Consider the following 23,459-nt stretch of genomic DNA (forward strand, 5'->3'; position numbering starts at 1 on the left):
ACTCAAAGGATATGTACACCCTGAATTTTGCGAAGGCACGGACTGCAATTGAGTAGCACAGAGTAAGAAGAGTGGGTGGACACCGTGCCCCAGGTAGATCTCTGAAAGTTTCACCCTACTAAGGATGTCCTCCAAGATGCATAGAGCTCCACATGGACAGAACCCCTCTGTTTTTGCACTTAGGAGACTTCCGATATACAGACTGAAATAGGGTGTCCACATATCTGTCTTTTTATTTCCTGGTTTATCCCTTACTTAGTGTTGCACTCTGAGAAAGGATGCATGAGCACATCTAATGCATCTGAAATGCCTTTATCCTATACTTACCCTTGAGGGTATAGAATTCTGGGTGGAAATCATTTTCCTTAGAACTTTGAAGACATACACCATTGTCACCTAATTTTCAAGGTTGCTGTTGAGAAATCTAATGCCATGCTCATTTCTGATCTTTTGTTTCCTCTCTCTAGAAACTTTTTAGGATTTCTTCTTTAAGCTTGGTGTTTTCATAAATCACAGTAGTGTTCTTTAATGTGGGTTCCCCCCAATCCATCCTGCTGGGCATTTGGCGTATTCTTGAATCTGGAAACTCATATTCCTCTTATGTTTGAAAGTCTGGAGTTTGTTTTTTATTTCTTTTCTAACCGTAAAGAGAGTTCACGTTGGGGAGGCAAGGGCTCAGAGAATTTGAGGAACGTTTCATGATGGAAGCCAAGAGTCTGAATTAAATATATGACTGGACAGGTGGAGAAGCGGGCATTCCAGATATGCAGAGCTGTGGGGACAGAGGCATATGGCTAAGAATCAACACAGTCCACGAGAGACAATGGGGACACTGTTACAGATCATGAAAGAGAGAGAAACAAAGAGGGGTGTAGTGAGCCTGGTGGTGGCTAACCCTATGCTTAAATAGGTGCCTTTTGAGCGTGTGGCTTCTGATGCGTAATGAAGTTTCCACACCAGCTGAGGGGCTCCCACACCTTTTACACTCGTGAGGTTTCTCACCAGTGTGAACTCCCTCGTGCTGAATCAGGGTTATTTTCTGATTGAATGCCTTCTTACAATCCTTACATGCAAAGTGCTTCTCTCCTGTGTGAATTCACTGATCCTGAGTCAAGGCTGTGCTTAATAGATTCCCAGACTCTTTACATTCACAGGGTTTCTTCCAAGTGTGCACTGCTGATGGACAATGAAGCCTGAGCTACAACTAGAAGTTTTCCAACTTTGTTACACTCACAGAGTTTCTCCCCAGTGTGGAACCTCTGGTGCTGAAGGAAGACTGAGCTGTTGCCGAAGGCCTTGCCACCCTCCCTACATTCAGAGGGAGATTCTCCAGTGTGGATTCTCTGAAGCTGAATCAAGACTGCATCTGAATTTAAACCTTTTCCGCATTCTTTACATTTAAATGGTTTCTTTCCAGTGTGCATTATCTGATGCCAAACAAATAACGTGCTGCATCTGAAATCATCCACATTCTTTGCATTCAAAACTTTTCATCACCGTGACTTCTCTGATGTCAGTGGAAGTCTGCCATTCGGCGGAAATACCTGTCACATTTTCCACATTCGTAAGCTATCTGACTGATAGGAGTTGTCTGATTTGTAGAGTTGTGTGCTGACGCTAACATTTTTTCCTAATTTCTCACACTTTCCCCCTCTCTCATCAGCACAGGCCTCCTGAAGCCTGGTGGACCCATCTGTGAAATCTCCCCTCTTTGACTCTGTCTTGACCATCCAGTGACGTTAAGGTTGCTCTAGGCTGCTCTCAAAATCTAGGTGCTGGGGAATATTCCCTGGCAGGCCTCACAGTGTCAGTCTGAGGCACTCTGTTTCTTTGGACCTACGCTCCTTTGGAATGAGTCCTTCCTTCTCATTTATGGTTTCACTCCCTGGACAGACACCTCTGGTTTGTCCAGAGATTCTCAGAGATAGGGGTTCCATGGGAATTCCCCTTTCTCTGGCTAGGAGACCAGAACAGGTTAGCTGGATGAAAAAGTCAGGGATGCCACCCTGCATACTGCTCCAGCATCCCCTCTCTGTACAGGGCCCGCTGCACAGGGTCCCGGCTGGCCCGTTCAATCTGGCGAGGTACGCAAGTGCTTCCTCAAAGGTTGCTGGCTCCTAGGCAGAGTGGTCTAGAGCATGGCTGGCATCCCCACCTCACACTCTCCTTTGGAACTGGGAGAAGTGAGACCAGACCCCCAGCCCATTTCATGGCATCCACTGACCTCATGTGGCACAGACACAAGGAAAGCCCACTGAGGCCCTAATAATGCTTATGCTTTGGCTCCCGTTTAACCCAGTTCTTTGTCTTTATCCATTGGCCAGAGTGCTGGAGGTGGGGAGGAGTGAGTGGCGTTTCTCAGAGTCATGATGTTTGTAGCAGTCCTTCTCATCCAAATTAGACTGTTGTTTTGAGGAGTATGTTGGCATTTTTGGTGAAGTCTTTTCTAGAGACCCGTAGCAAATACCTATCCCTTGCTTCTAGGAGCAAACTCATACCCATCATTGATACACAAAGTTGCAACATCTTCTTTTTTTCCCCTTTACTTTCTTAATAGCTTTTGACCAAATGATATCCTGGAAGAATACTGAACTGAAAGAATCAGGAGATCTGAGATTTCACCCAGAACCTGCCAATAATGAGGAAACCCTGGTCTCATTTGTGTAAATTAGGATGATTTGTCTTTTCGGATTCCTTTCTGCCCTGGTTCTGTGAGTACTGTTCTCCAGTCACGTGTCCACCGATGCCCCGAGCACTGCTAAGGAAGGCACATGATGTTCTCAAAAGCTCTTTTTTCTCCCATCCCTCCTGCACTTGTTTAATATGGGCAGTGTCCCTGTCGGGAACTAGGTTAGGGATGCCAGCGGCCCTCCCCCTCCCTAGGGTTCTTGCAAATGGAATAAAAATCAAAATGCAACCCGAATGGGGGTCAAAGCTCTCTAGTGATAGCTACACAAAGAATTTATCTCATTCTTATTTGGACCAGGGTTGGTTTCTGATTGACCCAGAATCCAAGTCTAACTATTTCCTTGCCAAATTAGTCTCTTCTAAAAGAGAATCCCCACATTTCTATTTAGCAGTCTTTCTTTGCGGAATACCACTTCATCATTCAGGAGTCTTAACATTCTTGATAACGATGTGTAGTTATAATACACAAAGGTATTGGCTAATTTTCTCTAGTAATTTCAAATCAGAGATTGCCTCTTGGTCATTTGGTATCTTCTTCAGGAAGAAAAACAAAAACAAAAACTGTATCTCTACTTTGCCCAAATCTCTGTGAAAAGTAAAAAAAAATAATCATTCCAATGCTTTGCTATGAGGCTGATACATTCAGATGATTGGCTGAAATTTTCACTTTTTTTTTTTTTTTTTTTGTGAGACAGTCTTGCTCTTCTGCCCAGGCTGGAGTGCAGTGGTGTGATCTCAGCTCACTGCAATCTCTGTCTCCTGGGTTCAAGTGATTCTTGTGCCTCAGTCTCCTGAGCAACTGGGATTACAGGCGTGAGCCACTACGCCCGGCCAGGTTCTCTTTTCAACCAAGTGCTTTGTGTGAGTTAGAGAGGGCTGGAGTTCTTCCATTTAGAATTGACCATCTAAGCAGCAATCCTGCTGTGGCAAGAAAGAGGCTGAAGAGCAACTTGAAAGGTACATGTATCTTGAAGTTTTGAACAGAATAAATATTCAGCCTATCTGTCCTGCAGTCCCTGCCTGATTTAGAAAGCAAATTAATACCACCAGATTGACTAGGAGCAAATATCACATCTGAAGAAATATTAGAGTGTGGCCATGGTAATACAATACTTATTTGTAGCAAATAAAGTATGTATCCTCTGGCATCCTCTTTGAATGCTATGGATTGTTCCTAAGAAAACTGAAAATTATTTTCAAATATTTTAATTAAGTGATAAAAATTTAGGGCTATGTTTGATTGCACATATTTTAATTCATGTTTGTGGATTTTTTAAATAAACTATTGATTGCTTTTTAACAATTAGTTTTCCTTATAAATATTTTTCATCAAGCATAAAAGTTGTTTTACTATTTTAAAAAATAACAGCATGCCACACAGTGGTCATTGTATGAAAATGTGCAATATTAAATGGGGGTTACATTAAACATGCAAAGGAAGAGTCCCAGCATGACATTTACACTATACTCCTTGCAGATTCAGACCTGTCTGGGCGCATTTGAATGACCAGCCAAGCAGGTACCCAGAGGTCTAACTGGCTAAGGCATTGAGGAGCTTACTCTAAAGAAAGAGACTTAGAAATGGTGAAGCGGGGCCGGGCGCGGTGGCTCATGACTGTAATCCCAGCGCTTTGGGAGGCTGAGGCGGGTGGATCTCCTGAGGGTAGGAGTTCAAGACCAGCCTGGCCAACATGGTGAAACCTTGTCTCTAATAAAAATACAAAAAAATTAGCCGGATGTGGTGGCTCACGCCTGTAATCTCAGCTACTTGGGATGCTGAGGCAGGAGAATCGCTTCAACCCGGGAGGCAGAGGTTACAGTGAGCCGAGATTGCGCCACTGCACTCCCCACTGCACTCCAGCCTGGTCAACAAGAGCGAAACTCCATCTCAAAAAAAAAAGAAAAGAAACGCTGAAGCAGGCGACCAGCCCTATTCTGACACCCCTGTATCACTGGAGTCCTTTTAAGTGCCAAGAGCAGAATATCCTTAGAAGTGGTGTAAACAATAGGCAGATGTTCAAAGGCAGTTGGCATCCAGGGCTGGGGATATGACAGAGAGGTGTGCCAGGCATCCAAGTGCTTCCCGTCGATGTCTTACCATCCTCTCCATGCCACTGACCACAGATGACTCAGCATTTCTAGGCATCATTTCCAGTGAAGAAGAAAGGACATTTGTTTCCACGTGTTCCAGTTGCTTTCCCTTCTGGTCTCTTTGGACCAGATTAGGTCACATGTCTATACTGTCACCGCAAAGGAAACTAGGAAAGTAAGCATGTGGCACTTGATGTCTTTCCGATTAAAGGAAGTCTCCACTAGTAAGGAAGAAAGTCTGTTACAAACCTCTAAACCAGGGGTGATGTCCCGTATCAGCCGCAGAAAGTTGGTAAGATGCAAGAGAAGCAGAGCTCACAAGCTTGATAAGTGAACACCACAAGTCTGACCTGGAGAACCACTGGGCTCTCCTTAAGGATGAACAGATGGTTTCCCTATCAGGCTGCCTTTGAACCACTGCAAGATTCTTTGGGAGTACAGGTTTGTCAAAAGCAAACAAATAACAATCGGGATTTGAGTTTGACTGCATGCAATAAATAACATGCAAACACAATGGTTGAACCAATTAGAGGGTTTATTCTTTTTATATTACAAAGCACCTAGATGATATCCATGGTGGTTATGGTAGCTCCATTATGTCATCAGGGACTCAGACACCTTTTATTTTTCTGTTCAGCTTTCTTAGAGTATGTGGTCTCCATCTCATGAGAGCAGCATGGCACCTGCTCCACCTCTATCCTCAGCCATCATGACCACATTCTAAGCAGAAAGAAAAAGAAAGGATGAGGGCATCGGTGGGTGCCAACTGAGTTGTTTCCTTTTACAGAACATTCTTGACCAGACTGGACAACATAGTGGGACTTTACAAAAAAAAAAAAAAAAAACTAGCTAGGCATGGTGTACATGCCTGTATTCCAGCTACCTGGGAGGCTGAGTGGGAGGAGCGTTTGAGGCCAGGAATTCCAGGCTACAGTGAGCCATGATCGTGTACTCCAGCCTAGGTGACAGAGCGAGACCCTGTCTCAAAAAGAAAGAAAAAGAGCATTCTAGAAAGTCTTACACCATATCTGTGGCTTTTATTTTAATAGCAACAACTGTCACATAGACTTCCACCTGCCAAACAGACTGGGAAAGGTAGTTTTACAGCTAGACCCATGCCATCTTGGATAACATCAAAGTTTTGACTGTAAGAAAGAAGAAAGTAAATTTTGGTTAAGCAATTAGTGGTTCCCTTTGCAATGTAGAGTTTGTATGCAGAAAACAGAGAATGCAAAATAGTATAGTGTAACAGTGGTGGTAAGAGTATTTCTCTGAATTATTTAATTTTGGTGGCTCAATTATGGGAAAGAGATGAAAAAAGAAGATCAGTGTCTTCTAGGAAGCTTGTTGTTCAGGTAATGAGCAGGTGGTTGTTGAAAGATCAATGAGGTCAGCACCTGCTGGGAACAGGCTACAACTCTGCAGAGAGTGTCACAGAAGCTCCTGGGATCCACCTCATACTTTTTACCTCCACAAACTCGAAGTTTTTCGATATATATAAATATATATATAACTAGTGAGAGAGAGATTTTGTAAGACTGCCTGGTTATGTATTTTGCAGATGTAATGCTTGTTATGTATTTCTACTATTGACAAAATCTTTCTATAATCCTATAGAAGATTGACTCAAGGTGGTAGGTAATATTGCCTGGTGCATGTATCTGATTTTCCCACAAGAACTTGGTGAGTGTAAGTCAGATGTAGTCTGTGGTCCACAACTAGTGACCTCCTGGAAGAATGAAGCTAACCAAACACTATACATCTTATTTGCCCAATTTCTCTTTTTGGAAACAACATGGAACATAATAGAGTTAAACTGAATAAAAATAAGACCCCCAAACATGATATATGTAGTCAAAATTAGGAGAGACAAGTGTAGGCTAGAGTAATTAGAGAGGAATTGGAGGAATTCCTCCAATGGAGGAATTGGTTCTTAACTTGTACCTCACAAAATAGGAGGAATTTGGAGACCTAGAAAGGAGATGGAGAACATTCTATTGAGGTGCATAGAAAACTCTGATGAGGCCAGGTGCATTGGCTTATGCTTGTAACCCCAGAACTTTGGGAGGCTGAGGCAGGTGGATCACTTGAGGTCAGGGGTTTGAGACCAACCTGGCCAACATGGCAAAACCCCATCTCTACTGAAAATAAAAAAAAATTAGCTGGGCATGGCTGTGCCTGCCTGTAGTGCAAGCTACTCGGGAGGTTGAGGCAGGAGAATTGCTTGAACCCAGGAGGTGGAGGTCACAGTGAGCCAAGATAGTGCCACTGCACTCCAACCTGGCTGACAGAGCAAGGCTCTGTCAAAGAAAAAAAGAAAGAAAAGAAAGAAGGGAAAGAAAGGAAAGGAAGAAGGAAGGAAGGAGGGAAGGAAGGAAGGAAGGAAAAAATAACTGATGAAAAGGAAGGAAGTGGTTCAGGGAGAAAGTTCAGAGTAATTTCTTGTAGCAGGTTCTGGAACAATCTGAAGGGAATAAGGAACACAGGACAGGAGAGGAGAATGGGAGACAGAAATTATTGAGGAAGGGGCCAGGAAAGTCACACTTGCCTAACTCCTTCCTACCTTTCTTTTGTTAAGATTTCCAGTTAATTGTTCCACTATACAAAGACTTAAGAAAATTGGTAAATCGACTCAAATAAAACTTTGATAAATAATATCAAGAATGTGACATGGATTGTTGGTGGGAGTGTAAACAGGTGCAACCACTTGGAAAGCCATCTGGCAGTTCTTAGTGAAGTGAATGTACATATGTGCTATGACATCAATCCCACATATATAGATAGGAGATACATAATATATATTATGTAGAGTAAATATATGTATACACATATAATTATTCTGATGTCCACAACAAGGGAAATATTTAAATAAAATATCAGGAATGCCTACTATGGAATAATACTCTGCAATTCAAAGCATTGAACTAGATACACATTTAGTGACCTGGATGAGCATTAAAATCCTAGTTTTGAGTTTCAGAAGCAAGAAAGAGAATGAGATGTAAACACAATGTCATTTATGTAAATTAAAAACACATACATACTGAATTCTGTATTTATAAGGTTCACTTGCAAGAATTCATGAGGGAAGAGAATAAGAGTGGAGATTGGGGATGAAGGAAGAAATCAATCCATCAATCAAGAGAGGAACCCCCATACATTGATTATGATGCATGTGCTCTGAATTCACGTCTCTCTACCTAAGTTTGCCTCCAGCCCTCCTCCCACAAAATAAACCTTTGAGGGAAAAAACTCGTTCTTAGATCTCCAAATATTTTTAAATGTGTGAGCGGCACTAGAACATATAATTCTCTCATGCATAAAATGGGGATAATAATAAGACTCTTACAAAGCTGTCAAGAAAATTAAAGGAAATCATATATTAGATACCCAAGTGGAGACATACCCAGATGTGAGGTGGTTGACTAGGCTCCCTAGCTGGTGAGGTGACTCACTATGAACTTTCTACCGCTCTCACAGTGTTTGTGTTCAATCCTGCCTCAGCAAAATGATAAATCATTACATCAGGGACTTTCAAAGTCAAACAAATAGTCAAAACCACATGCTGTAGGTTAAATCCTCAAATGCAAGAGTATACAGTCCTGCTCCCTGTTGACTTCAGCCCTACAGAGAAAATAATACCTCTGTTGATTTCAGCTTAGAGAAGCTTATTACCACCAATATTCTTCCCTACAGTCAGTGTTAGCCCAACTCAATGCCTCTTTCTGAACAGTACTCACGAGAGAAGACAGTCCAGCCAACTCAGTGATTACCAAGCAGCATGCGCTGGGTGGTGAAGGCTAAAGTAGCCAACTGACACCGTAGGGAGGAGAGAACTGGCCAAAGCATAATGACCTCAACTGGCATTTGGTCAGATCATGGGGATTTTCTGGCCCTTTGGTCAAACGCCTGGCACTGTATGCTCAGGTCTTTGGGAAACAATGTCATGCAATAGTATAATCTGAAAGAGTAATTTAGAGCAGTTAATTGGAGGTAATGCATTGTTAGCAGCTAAATTTACAAAGAATAGAGGCCTGAGAAATATTACAGTGTCCACTCTTAGATACCTCTTGGTGGCTAAGGACACTATCTTATTAAAATTGAAATGAAATGTTACCAAAATATTCTTTGCTACCAAACTGGTGTATATGCAAGAGGAAAGCAGTTTACCTATCCATCTTATGAAGAAACTTTTTGGATATCTTGTCTGTTATACATTATTCATAAAATCTGTGAATCACCTACTACTTAGCTTCAAAAAGGTGACACATCTTAAAGGATTTGATAAACTAAAAGAATTTTCGCCTAGTTACTATGGAGGATGTCTGGCTAAAATCCAGAATTCCACATATGATCCCACAAGATCTCTTCCAGACCTCAGCTAAAAGATGATTTAGGCTGTGAATAAGAAAAATAATTACAATTCCATAGTTCAGAATTTCCAGGGATCGTAGAGGTCTTCCAGTCTAACTTCTTTTTATCTTTGTAGGGATTATGGCTGAGAGGATAACTTGGCCAGTGTTGAGCAGCCAGCTCATTTCCAGTCAACATATGTTTACTGAATAACTGCAAGATTCCAGGCATCCTGTTCAATACTGGGAATACAGAATAGTGTGAATAGTAATGAAGTGAAGAATATGAGTTGGGCATGCACGCTAGGGCCAGTCTCCTTGTATTCAATTTTACATTCACTGCTTACTAGCTGTGTGTTCTTGGGCAAATTACTTAACCTTTCTATGCTTCGGTTTCATCATCTGCAAAATAGGGTGATGATAATAAGTACATGCTCATGGGATTGTCATAAGATTTAGAAGAGTAATATACTCTAAGCACATAGAATAGAAATATATATATGCTATATGCTTAGCACATAGTGAGAGCTCTATAAATATGTGCTAATTAAAGTACCAGGTTTCTGCCCTCTTGGAGCTATCTATTCTTTGTTTAGCCAGACGGCACAGCATATCGGGGCTACTAGCCCTTGCCCCAATGTGCTGGGCTGTCTGACTAAACAAATCTAATCTAATTAGTGTTATATGCAGCCTGAGGCCACAGTCTTATCTAGTTTGTCCTTGAGTCCCCCCACTCTACCCCACAATGCCTAGTAGATTGCCTGGTACATGGTAGACTCTATCATGAATGAATGCCTGAATGAATGAATGACACAAAACTAAAGGGTCAAAGAACAGGCGCCCTAAGAAATACTTGACTAGTTTCTTCAAGAATGAGAAGGAAGAGGCCGGGCGCGGTGGCTCACGCCTGTAATCCCAACGCTTTGAGGCTGGGGCAGGCGGATCACGAGGTCAGGAGATCGAGACCATCCTGGCTAACACAGTAAAACCCCGTCTCCACTAAAAATACAAAAAATTAGCTGGGTGTGGTGGCGGGCGCCTGTAATCCCAGATACTCGGGAGGCTGAGGCAGGAGAACGGCATGAACTCGGGAGGCAGATGTTGCAGTGAGCCGAGATTGCGCCACTGCACTCTAGCCTGGGTAACAGAGGGAGACTCTGTCTCAAAAAAAAAAAAAAAAAGAGAGTGAGAAGGAAGAGCAGCACTTCTTCACATAGAGAAGAGACGAGGGATTCTAGGGAGCTGAAGCCACGAAAGCAAAAGCTGGGAAGTGTGAAGGTGACTAGCTTTCTCCCCCTATATACATGTCCTGGTCTTCTCACTTCCTTTATTTGAGGGACTTGGGAATTAGACCTAGGTGTGCCTGGAATCTGCTGTGCTCAGTTTCTGATGTATTACACAGCACCATTCTGAGGAAATCCAGTGCTAATTAAGATGCTCAAGAGGTTATCAGTTGTTCTTCTCTTTAGCACATGTTCATTCGAAGGAGCTGGCTGATTTCAGAAATCCAACAGGAATTAAAGTACTGAATGTGTATTTTTTTAGTCCATCTGTTCATTGTGAGAGCTTGATTACATTTTATTGTTGATGTAATAGATATTTTCCTTTTGTTGGATCCTCCTCCATCAGGGGCTGGATTGAATTATTTACTTGTGGGCATTATAAATCACCTAGTGGTTCTTATGTCAGCAATATCTGGTTGTCCCCCAACACCCATTCTTCCCTTCTTCTATTGCAATAGCATCCCCAATTTCTTTTTTTCTTTTTTTTTTTTTTTTTGAGATGGAGTCTCACTCTGTCACCCAGGCTGGAGTGCAATAATGCGATCTTGGCTCACTGTAACCTCTACCTCCTGGGTTCAAGCAATTCTCCTGCCTCAGCCTCCCAAGTAGCTGTGATTACAGGTGTGCACCACCATGCCCAGCTAATTTTGTATTTTTAGTAGAGAAGGGCTTTCACCATCTTGGTCAGTCTGGTCTCAAACTCCTGACCTCAAGTGATCCATCCACCTCGGTCTCCCAAAGTACTGGCATTACAGGTGTGAGCCACCATGCCTGGCCCAGCATCCCCAATTTTTATCTGGGCACAGAGACACTCAGAATAAAGACAACATTTCCCAGCCTCCCTTGGACCCACATATGGCCAAGTGTCTAACCAAACTTGATATGTTCAACCTCCAAAAAAATGCATTTTAGAAGAGACATTCTCTTCATCTTTCTTTACATCCTCTCCTCCGGGTGGAATATAGATGTGATGGTTTAAGTTAAAGCAACCATTTCAGATCTTGCTCAATGACCTTGGGAATGGAAAAAATCCACAGGGAATAAGTAGAAGAAACCTGAGTCTCTGATACTCCAGGGAGCGCGATATGGGGATGTCTACCTCCAGAATTTTATCTGAGAGTGAAATACGCTTCTGTCTTTGTTTAAGCTACTATAAGTTTGAGTTCATTGTTGTTTTTGTTTCTTGCAACCACATGGAATGCTAATTAAAGCAGCTTTCTATTGTTACCTACCCTACCATCTCCTTTGCAACCACCAAGTCAGTTATTACTACTCAGAATAAAACCCAAAATTTGTCAAGCAAATATGAATAATAATCATCATTATGAGGATGAATGCACTGCAAAAACTTTGCTTCTTCCTTCCCCATCCAAATGATCACATTGTGAATTTCATGACCATTTTTATTATTTTTGGATTACCTCATTTGCATTCTATGAATGTCGATGATTAAGAGTTGGTCTGTGAGTAGGAGAGGAAGTAAGTGATAAAATATGTAGAAAAGAAGTAGAAACGTTACTGCAGCAATTTCAGTTGAAGAAGATAGTAGATAACAGTATATAAATCATGGTGCTATCATAACGCAGTGCTATGCAATGATTAACAATTATGTTCTAGGCTGGGTGTGGTAGCTCACGCCTGTAATCCCAGCATGTTGGGAGGCTGAGGCAGGCAGATCACAAGGTCAGGAGTTTGAGACCAGCCTGGTCAACATGGTGAAACTCTGTCTCTACTAAAAATACAAAAACTAGCCTGGCATGGTGGCATGAGCCTATAATCCCAGCTACTCAGGAGCCTGAGGCAGGAGAATTGCTTGAACCCGGGAGGTGGACGTTACAGTGAAATTGCACCACTGCACTCTAGCCTGGCTGACAGAGTGAGATTTCATCTCAGAAAAAAAAAAAAAAAATCGTGTTCTAGAATAGTATTTATCGCTTTGGGAAAGTTAACAGAAATAAAAAAGTAGGTTGTGTCCAGGCACAGTGGCTCACACCAGTAATCCCAGCGCTCTGGGAAGCCAAGGCAGGTGGATGGCTTGAGCCCAGAAGTTTGAGACCAGCCTCAGTAACATAGCAAGACCCTATCTCTACAAAAAGTTAAAAAATTAGCCGGGTGTGGTGGTGCATGCCTGAAGTCTCAGCTATCTCAGCTACTCAAGAGGCTGAGGTGGGAGGATTGCTTGAGCCCGGACAGTCAAAGCTTCAGTGAGCCGTGCTCACACTATTGCACTCCAGCCTGGGTGACAGAGGGCTCTCTTCCTCTCTCAAAAAAAGGTAGGTTCTAAAATAATATGTAAACATAAATATAAGTTTATGTGCATATATACATAAATTTATATTTCTATATACATAGAAAAAACATGATGTCTGGACACCAAAATGTTAGCAGTAGATGACTCTGACCAAGAGGATTATAGATGATTTTTACTTTCTTTTTTGTTTATTTGTATTTCATAATTTTCCATAATAAGTACATATAATTTATATACATTTTAAGTTTTTAGGAAAGTAATTCTTCTTGGGTGCCGGCAGATGAAGAAATGAACCCCCACACGTGTTTAAGCTTTGTATATGGCATTAGTCAGAGCAGTGTTAAGCTATGCTGTAATAACAAACAAACCCAAAAAGCTCAGTGACTTAGCACAACAAAGTTACACTTACATTTATTATTTATGTAAAATCCAGCATGGGTCTGCGAGACAGCCTTCCATCTGATAGCTCAAAGATCCATCTCCACTTGTAGCTATCAAGGTCACTGCAGGGGGAGAGAGGGAGGAAGAAGATACTTACAGTCATAGTTTACATCACCTAACTACAAGGGAGGCTGCTGGGACATCAGAGGAAGCATACAAGATTTGAGTGTGCACTGTCTCTGCCACATACACCTTCAGTGGTTATGTTTTCTCAACCAAAAATTAAATTTACAGGCAGATAAGCAAATAGTTGGATTTAAGGCTGATTTTTTAAAATGTGCACACAACTGAATATATGGTTGCATATTTGCTACAGGTTTTTATTTATGTATGTATGTATTTATTTTAAGATGGCATTTCACTCTTTTTGCCCAGGTTGGAGTGCAATGGCATGATCTCGGCTCACTGCAACCTCCGCCTCCTGGGTTTGAGTAATTCTCTTGTCTCAGCCTCCCGAGTAGCTGGGATTACAGGTGTGCACCACCATGCCTGGCTAATTTTGTATTTTTAATGAAGACAGGGTTTTGTCATATTGGCCAGGCTGGTGTCGAACTCCTGACCTCATGATCCACCTGTCTCAGTCTCCCAAAGTGCTGCAACTACAGGCGTGAGCCACTGCGCCTGGCCACTACAGGTTTTTAAACAGTCAAAAATAGACTAGTCTGTGAGGAAGGAGGAGGAAATTGGGCTGAGATGAGGCCAAAACTAAAGGTTGTCCTGTTCTCCCTCCTGACTCTTTAAGTTAGGCGACATACCCATGCATCGTACTGTTGTTAATGCATAAAGGTAGGTTTCAACCATAGTGGGAGTGAGAAGATGGAAGTCCGAGGACTGAGACATGACAAGTGCTGACCAGAAGAAGAAATGAAGATTTCTGAGGGGTCAGGAAGCATGATACAGACCCCTCCCCTGAGACAGTGAGAATGCCAGGAAGAATGGTGAACCAGCCAGAAAGTGGGGAGGACAGCCAAGGTCCAAAGAGGATGGAAAAAGGAAGACTGCCAGATTTGGGCAGTGCCAAAGGCAGGAATTACAGTCAGGATAGATAGCCAAGAATGTAGAGTGCAGATGGAAGTGGGATTCGAGCAATTTTTTTCTCAAGAAACAGCAGGCTGTAATGTGTAGACAGTTTGATTTAAATAATCATGGGGTAACACAGCCAACAGAAAGCACCCCAGCAGTACCACGGCCCACAGAAAGAGCCCACGGTCTAGACTAGGGAGCAGGGTTGCATGGAAACTCCCAGGCACAACTGGGCATAAATCCATACATAAACGGGGGACAGGCAGTGGAGACATGCTGAAGATGGCTGACATCAGGGAGGCAGCAGGTATTCCAGATGATGGGCATGGATGAATCAGACTCCCAGCAAGGGGCTAGGGGTGGTGAGAGCAAAGTCCAGCCCCTCAAAAGAAGGATCTAGCAAGAGATACTATGATCAGGGCCCCACTAAGGGGCAGGACTTCACAACAGGTGCCACTCCAGAAGTAGAACTGGTATGAAAACGAGGAAAATACTCATTTTAAGCAAGTATGAAGGAGGGAAGGAGACTGTAGCTTTGGGGATATGTGGTTGCCTAGGGCCTCACCTCTGAGAAAGGGAATGCAAAGACTAGGACAGAAAGACCTACAATTTTTATCCTGCCTAACTTGGTCTGCATTATCTTGAGAATGTAGTGTTGAGTCTATGGATTGAAGGCATCAGTGCCTGAAGCAAAGCAGGTTTGGTGAGGCTGGATGCAGATCTGCCAGCAGAATTTGCACATCATTTGAGAAAGGCTTTCCTAAGACAGCCTCATAAACAGGTACATGGCTCACCCACCTGCCCTTTTCTACTGCGAAAAGCAGTGTTCAGGTGCACAGGTAAAGTTAGTTAGTGACGCAGAGAAATAGGATGGGGGAAACACCTAGATTAGCCAAGTGTGTTAGTCTGTTTCCATTGCTATAAATATCAGCTATTCCACTGAATACCTGAGAGTGAGTAATTTATAAAGAAAAGAGACTTATTTGGCTCATGGTTCTCCTGGCTGTACACAAAGCATCATGTCACCATCTACTTCTGGTGAGGCCTCAGGAAGCTTCCAATTTGTTGGAAGGTGAAGGGGAGTCTGTGTGTCACATGGCAAAAGGGAGAGCAAGAGAGAGAGGTAGGAAGTTCCAGGCTCTTTTAAACAACCAGAGCTCACGTGTACTCATAGAGCAAGAATTAACTCATTACCAGGAGGATGTCACCAAGCCATTCATGAGGATCTGCCTTCGTGATCGAAACACCTCCCACCAGGCCCCACCTCCAATAGTGGGGATCACATTTCAACATGATATTTGGAGGGAACAAACATCCAGACTATATCACCAAGGTATTAGGCACCTTGGGTGAAAACCCAAAATTCTATTTTTTTTTCTCCTCGAAATGTATTTTAAAACACGGAGAACTTTTAGAGAAAAGTGTGAACTTTTTACCGTTGTAGCTAAATGCATCCTTTGTGTATGGATGCTGGGTTTCAGTGCTCCTGGGAGCGTTAGTATAGAGGGAAAACTCTAGAATAGGCGTCAACGATTCCAAATTCTAATATGGCTTCACTGTAGCTCAAATAAAGTGATTTGGAATGTGCCTTAAATATCCCGAAGCAATGAAAAATAAGATTGCATGTATATCTACCCGTCTAGCAACTTTGCAGAGCTGGGATTGGGGTGAGACAAATGAGGTGTCTAGGGTGTAAGATTTAGGGGTTGCTGACTCTCAGGATTATGCAAGTACCCAGCCAGCAAAATGAGAGCTGTGCCCAGCAAGACCAGTGTGTCTTTCACAAAAGGTGCCCTTGTCTGATACTCAGGGAGGAGGGGTGGCAGATGGGGGTTGTCTGGAAGGGTCAGAGTTCAAAAAGTTTTCCTTCCAGAGGCTGCTAAGAACTGAGGTCGTTGGGAGGCTGTGAATAGCCCATCCTCTGTGTCCCTGTCATTTGGCCCCCTGGCAGCAGATTAAGAGATGCCAGCCGAATGCAGTGGCTCGTGCCTGTAATCCCAGTGAGAGGTGAAGCCAGCTGGACTTCTGGGTCAGGTGGGAATTCAGATAACTTTTCTGTCTAGCTAAAGGATTGTAAATGCACCAATCAGCACTCTGTAAAAACGCACCAATCAGCACTCTGTGTCTAGCTAAAGGATTGTAAACACACCAGTCAGCACTCTGTAAAATGGACCAATCAGCACTCCGTAAAATGGACCAATCAGCGGGATGTGGGTGGGGCCAAATAAGGGAATAAAGGCTGGCCACCCAAGCCAGCAGCAGCAACCCACTGAGGTCCTCTTCCACACTGTGGAATATTTGTTCTTTTGCTCTTCACAGTAAATCTTGCTGCTGCTCACTCTTTGGGTCCGCACTACCTTTATGAGCTGTAACACTCACTGAGAAGGTCTGTGGCATCACTCCTGAAGTCAGTGAGACCACGAACCCACCAGAAGCAATAAACTCCGGACAGATCTGAATATCAGAAAGAACAAACTCCGGACACACCATCTTTAAGAACTGTAACACTCACTGCGAGGGTCCGTGGCTTCATTCTTGAAGTCAGTGAGATCAAGAACCCACCGGAAGAAATAAATTCTGGACACACCAGCATTTTGGGAAGCCATGGCAGGTAGATCACCAGGGGTCAGGAGTTTGAGACCAGCCTGGCCAACGTGGTGAAACCTTGTCTCTACTAAAAAGTACCAAAAATTAGCCGAGTGTAGTGGCAGGTGCCTGTAATCCCAGCTGCTCAGGAGGCTGAGACAGGAGAATTGCTTCAACCAGGGAGGTGGAGGTTGCAGTGAGCTGAGATCACGCCATTGCACTCCAGCCTGGGCAACAAGAGCGAAACACTGTCTCAAAAAAAAAAAAAAAAAAAAAATGCCATTGAGGATGGCAAAGGTGGGGGTTAGGAGTCGAGGTCTTGCCTACCTCTTCAGCCCAAGAAACCCCTCTCTGCGTTCAAGCCACGCCATCACTGGCCTTAGGAGGGAACAGCAGTGCCTGCCTCCCACTCCTTTCTGATCCCAAGGAAAACATTTCCTGTGGGCCTGCAAAGGGTTTCCATCTTCTGGAAGCTGCTTTTCTGATGTGATAGGAGGCCTGGCAAAACAAGTCAGGCTGGGCCCTTAGGGCCGTTATCGGCTGACACCCTATCAGAACTGCCTTATCCGTTAACACCTCTGTAGGAATTAATTAGTTGAATGCCAGCTGAAAGTAAGACCAGAAGAGTAAGAGGAAATAGGTGAAGAAAGTTTCTTTATAGTGACAGGTAATGGCATTGCAATGTGTCCCGTGCAATTTTGCCTGTGTTGGCCTTGAATATCCCACTGAAAGTAGCTCCCACTTCCCCTCGCAACCTATGAGATTATTTCATTGCCATTATAATTTTTGATGCCTAAAATTGCCCATTGCTAAGGATTCCTGATCCAAACAGGTATACTAAAAATCAAGGTATGTCAATTGGCACTGATTACATGTCCCTGTTCTCAGAGGGACTGGGTGCTAGGGAAATGGAAAAGTATGTACATAAGGGAAGAAGAATGTGTAAAGAGTTTATATTCCAGGGCAGATTCAACCAATCTTTATGAAGCTCCTACTATGTGCCAGGTATATATTATCTTATTTTATCTCACAAAATCCCCGCAGTAGAAGTTTTACTATCCCAATTTTGATTCCCAGGACACTGCATTTGGATTCAAGCCCAGTGCTCTTTCTTCTAGGCTGCGGTCGGGGGCGGGGGGAAGAAATATAGGTGGTACATAGAATGAAATACATAAACATATTTGTGAGTCACTGACACAGTTTGAGTCAGCCATAATTAGCTGTCCCATATTTGGGAAGAGAGTGGCGAAGATAAAAGCTGAGAGAAAAGAATTGACTGGAGAGACGGGAGGACTTGAAGCAAGGTGGAGCTGGCCTGAGGTTTCCCGGATGAGGAGAGGGCGTGGCAGATGATCCAGAGAGAAAGGCTGTGGTGTGGTGGAGAGGTGGTGGGGAGAGGAACAGCCTGCTGTCTGAAATCACAGAGATGGTGAATCAGGCGATGACATCCTTTGCATATGTGGTGAAGGGTGGGTGGCCTAGGCTCCTGGACGCAGGTAACCAAGGAACACAACTGCGGGTATAGCTGCCTGCACCAGCCTCAGCCTCCAGCAGCAGGGACACCCAGTTACGCAGCACCGGTGTGCTAATTCCAGCCCAGACTGGCAGACAGCAGGGGCTCTGTCTGGGGGAGGAAAAGCTCTAGAGCTGGGGACGACACATTCAGAAGGAGGGAAATAAGCTCTGAGCTATATTTAGTGCTGCATCGCTGTGCATAGCGGACTTATGGCAAGCGCGTGCCTGCGAATTCATCAGATGGAAACACAGGCATGTGTAGCCTGCGCTCTAACTTCTTTTCCACCCCAAAGATTCTCTCTTTCCACAGCCTAACCTGTGGGGGCATCATTTCCTGCCCGCTGTTGTGTGCTGATGCTCTGCTGGTCAGCTTCCTAGGGCCTCTGCTGACGATAAGTACAGCTGTGGGATGATGACCACGGCACATGGCAGACGTTGATTAATCAGCAGCTAGCTTTGGTTTGGTTTGGTTTGGTTTTTTTTTAATGGACACATCTTAGACAAGGAATCAGCAGCTTTTGACATCCGAGGAAAAGAAAGTTTCTTGATTCCCAATTTTTTAACAAGTGCCAAACACAAGTTCAGCTTGGTTGGAAATATAAGCACAATGGAATTCAGTCGAAACTTAAACGAAGCCACAGACAATTTTTTCCTGAGCTACATTGGAAACTCTACACCCTCACAATACCTAAGTGCTTTCCTACCAATACAATTTGTTTGCAAAGCATTACATCATCAGAAAAAACTCTGATTGGCTGAGACTGTCCTCAAGGAAAGACCCATTTCTGGCAGCAAAAACTTTTCCAAGAGCCTTTTTGGGCACCAGACACCATATTTAGTTTTCCCCTTTTAGTGCAATACTTTAGTACAATAATGAGCATGCGGGGCCTTTAGGAGGCTGCTTGTGTTGGAGCTTCTGTCAACAACTCTGAGGTTGCTTTTTCCTGAATACCAGAGGACCCACCCCTCTGCTGGAAGTACCCTGCCTTGGGAGGTGAGGAGGCACAACATGGCTTAATGAGGAAACTATTACTCCTTCTGTCACTGGCCTTCTGATTACACACAGCAATGGTGATTTTGAGCAGCAGCCAAGGAATGTCATAACAGAGGCTACTGTGGAACCAAATTACAGGAGCCCAGGGAGCAATGAAAAGTCTTCAAGTTGGAAATGTTTATTAATTGCTTGTGTGCAATGTGTAAGGCTAGGCAGGTGGGCCCTTGCCTTCAAGGAAGTCACAAACATGCATTCAGGCTTTCTTGCCTATGTGTTGTTGACATTGTATGAAGAAATACAAATAAAAACCTGAAACACTAGGACAGCAGAGCAAGTAATACACATTTCCTAATACGTGAACAAAAGGCAATCACGGAGACTTGTACCAGTTGGCCTTTGCCTGGGAAATAAGTAAAAGGAAATATACCCCACTGCTTCAGCCATGATTCTCCCTTCCACTTCCTTTATTTAGTCCCTGTTCCTCATTCATCTATAACTGTCTGACTCTCAGGTGAAAGCTGCAACTTGAGAAAATGCAGACACGTTATAATCAGGGGGCGCTCCATGACCACTGTCTTGCCCCTCTTTATTCTTCCCTAATTTCCTTCCCTTCTTTTCCCTCCCCTTCCCCTCCCCTCCCCACCTCCCTTCCCTTCCCCTCCCCCTCTCCTTCCCCCTTCCTCTTTCCCTTCCTCCTCCCCCACCCCTTCCCCTTCCTCTCTCTTCCCCTTCTCCTTCCCCTCCCCTTCCCCCTCCTTTCCTTTGCTTTCTTTTTTCCAAAATGAAAATAGATGGCCTAGGTTCCACGAGAGATGATTGGAGGAGAGGAAGTAAGAGCTCCAATTTGGTGGCTGTCAGAGACTCTGACTGCTGCTGCCTTCTTCCCTATGGCTGTATTCTCACCTAACTGGCTATGGTCAAGAAAGAGCTTTGCTAGAGATCTGTGCTTATCATTCCTGAAGTAAAATACCTCACAGAGGTCCCGGGGTGGGGAGTGGAGCGGGGCCATTTTCCCAGGACACCCATCAGTAGGTCCTAGCCTGCTCTGGATGGCATGTTTCCTCCAGGGCTGTTTTTGGGTCACCACGGTACCTTCCTTAATGGGCCTTTCCTCCAGGTAACAGTTTCCTAATGCTCAGTGTCTAAAGGGAGAGGAGAGAATGAGGTTATAAGTCCCCCCACCCCCGAAGGACAAGGTGAATTACGTCACTTTGAGTAGAATGAGGGTAAAATTGTGCATTTTCATGTGGTTAAATCTTTGTTGGTTTCTGAGCAGTGAAGATAATAAGAGGAGGATGCAAGTTTCCTGGGATAAAGAAGAATAGCACTGGGAGGTGAGTGAAAATCAGAGGGTCACAAGGACAGACGGAGCAGGGGTGGATGCATGAGCGTGTGCATCCCAGGGGCTGAGAAGACAGTGGGAAGACAGTGGGTGTAACTGAAGCCAGCGCCGGAAGTCTGGAGAGAGGCTCTGCAGTTTCTGGTCAGGTCTTGTTCTTTTAAACTGGACCATCCAAGATGATACCAGGAAGTGAGCCTTTGGTAAGAACAAATGCCACCCAGCCTGGTTCCAGCCTTCCTCCTGGGTCTTCACTCCCTTGCCACTTACTTTCGATCTCCTCGCTCATTCCTGGTCCCACAAGCTCCTGACCTCTGTCTTCACATCCTGTGATGACCTCAGGTTCCTGCAGGACTGATCTCAGCTTGCCTAGCTTAGCCCACGACTGGCCCTTCAAACACGGTCAGCTCAGCAGGCCCAGGCTGGCACAGAAAAGCCTGTGGCAGACAATAGTGTTTATTCTAGGCAATTGTCCCAGACGGGTCACTCCCTGCTTACTCCACACCTGCTGCTGCTTGCTGTTTTTCCCAGGATCTGAATTCCTCCTCCCCGAACACTGAGTAAGGGGCTCCCTCTCGCCGCCCTGCCCAGAGTCACTCAAGGAGCTGTACCATCCTCAGTCCTTTAGCTAAGAGAGGAGAATGTCATCAGCAGGCCGGACATGATTTACAGCTGTCTTCTCATTCCCTTCTGCTGCCCCAGGTAACAGAGGCTCTGGATCAGGGCCGTGGCTGGGCTCCACCCCAGCACGAACCGGCTTGGCCAGGTTTACCTCATCCCCTTCAAAAAGTATGGTGTGAGGAATGCATGTCCTGCCCCAGGAAGACGGATCTGTTCAGGAAGAAGAGGACAAAGGGCAGGACTTCAAAGCAATATGGGCCACAACACTGGGCTTCTGGCTGCTGTGTAGAGGGGAAGAGAGTGGGGAGAGGTTGGACCAGCATTCATCTCAGAGGCTCTCCCCAGCTTTCATCCCCTTCGCCCTGGAGCTACAGAATTTCCTGACCCTGGAGAAGGCACCTGCCAGTGCGAATCCTCAGCAGGGGCTCTGGAAGCCACACTGCTTGTTTGCCCTGCGCAGCCTGAGCCATGGCCCTCCTCTGCCTAGGGTGAGCTTCCTGGGGAATGAGGCCTCTGAGCTCCACCCTGGGGCCCCCACCTCCCCACTTCCTCAGCCACCCTTCACCTCCTCACTCTCTTGTTTCATTGAGACCCCTTCCTTCCCTTTCCAGGGCTGATTATTTTTCAATCACATAGGCTTGGAGATAAAGGAAGAGTAAGGGCAGAGAAAGGCTGGGGCATGAGGAACTGAGGGCAGGGGTTAAGAAGGTGGCAGTAACACAATAAAACCTGAGTCTGTCTTTAAATCTTCAGGCCTGAGGCCGCCTTTGGAGGGTGGGGGGTCTCACTTCAGTTTTTCTGTAAATTTTTCTGTAAGTCTGATTATTCCGTTCCACCCACAGCAAGATGGGGAGCTTCAATCCCAGATGCTTGTGGCGATGGGAGTGGGGAGGAAGGATAGGACTTAGGAACTTCTTGCTGCACACTTGCATCTGTCTATAAGGCGTGCTTATCCCACGTCTCATCTCAGCTTCCTGAGGATAGTGACTGTGACTTGGAGATCCAGGAGCTGGTGTCATGCAGTGGAGTTCCACCGCTTAGTGCCTGCATGGCTGTCAACAAGTCACCTAAGCCCAACGAGCTTCAGTTTCTTCCTCTGTAAAATACAAGCAATACATGATTTTATAGGGCTCTGAAGACTACATTTAAGAAACATTGAGGCTGAGCGCAGTGGCTCACGCCTGTAATCCCAGCACTTTGGGAGGCCGAGGCAGGCGGATCACGAGGTCAGGAGATCAAGACCATCCTGGCTAACATGGTGAAACACCGTTTCTACTAAAAATACAAAAAAATTAGCCAAGCGTGGTAGCGGGCGCCTGTAGCCCCAGCTACTCGGGAGGCTGAGGCAGGAGAATGGTGTGAACCCATAAGGTAGAGCTTGCAATGAGCCTAGATAACACCACTGCACTCGAGCCTGGGCAGAAGAATGAGACTCCATCTCAAAAAAAAAAAAAAACAAGAAGAAAAGAAAAGAAACATTGAAGCCCTGCCCACATTTTAGATACTTACTAAAAAGTAGCTATTATGATCATACTTCAGTTTTCTAGTTGGTAAATTAGGGATAATAAAATACCCATCTTATTGAGTTGTTTTGAATATTAACCTAGTTAATATATTTATAAGGTCCTTAGAAAGGTGCCTAGCACACAGTAAGCTCTGTACAAGTGTCATTAAAGAAAATGAGTCATCCTGTTCTTTTCCACAATACCTAGACGTTGCCTTGCCCAGGTAAGTGCTTTGTAAATATTGCTGAGATTAGTCCAATGCATACACTAGGGCCAGGAAACAGACAAGGGTGGATACTCATAAGAGGAGGCTGGTGGTTAAGCTGAGTAGCATACTTCTGTTTCTCCCTTCTCCTTGTTCATTTTCCTATTACCGATTTCTCAGTTTGGACCCTGCTATGGTATGAAAGTTGTGTTCCCTCCAAAATTCACATGAACACACAATCCCTAGTGCAACAGTGTTAAGAGGTGGGGCCTTTAAGAGGTGATTCGGTCATGACAGCTCTGACCTCACGGAATGGATTCATTCCTTATTAAAGGACTGGAGGGAACTCGCCCTTTTTGTCCTTCTGCCTTTCCACTGTCTGAGGACCAGCAGAGACCAAGACACTGGGCCTGCTGGCACCTTGATCTTTCACCACCCAGCCTTCCATACTGTGAGAAATAAGTTTCTGTTGTTTATAAACTACCCAGTCTCAGGTATTTTGTTACAGTAGCATAAATGAACTAAGACAGATCCATCTCCATTGGCTCTCTATTCTCTCTGCTCC

At 44.5% G+C, this 23,459-nt stretch overlaps 1 pseudogene; it reads right to left on the reverse strand.

The window, feature by feature from the left end:
• Nucleotides 1-902: 902 nt before the first annotated feature.
• On the reverse strand, nucleotides 903-20,233 carry LOC112605985 (annotated as a pseudogene).
• Nucleotides 20,234-23,459: the final 3,226 nt, after the last annotated feature.

Source organism: Theropithecus gelada, chromosome 14 (assembly GCF_003255815.1).
Source record: "Theropithecus gelada isolate Dixy chromosome 14, Tgel_1.0, whole genome shotgun sequence".
In the NCBI taxonomy this organism is placed as follows: Eukaryota; Metazoa; Chordata; class Mammalia; order Primates; family Cercopithecidae; genus Theropithecus; species Theropithecus gelada.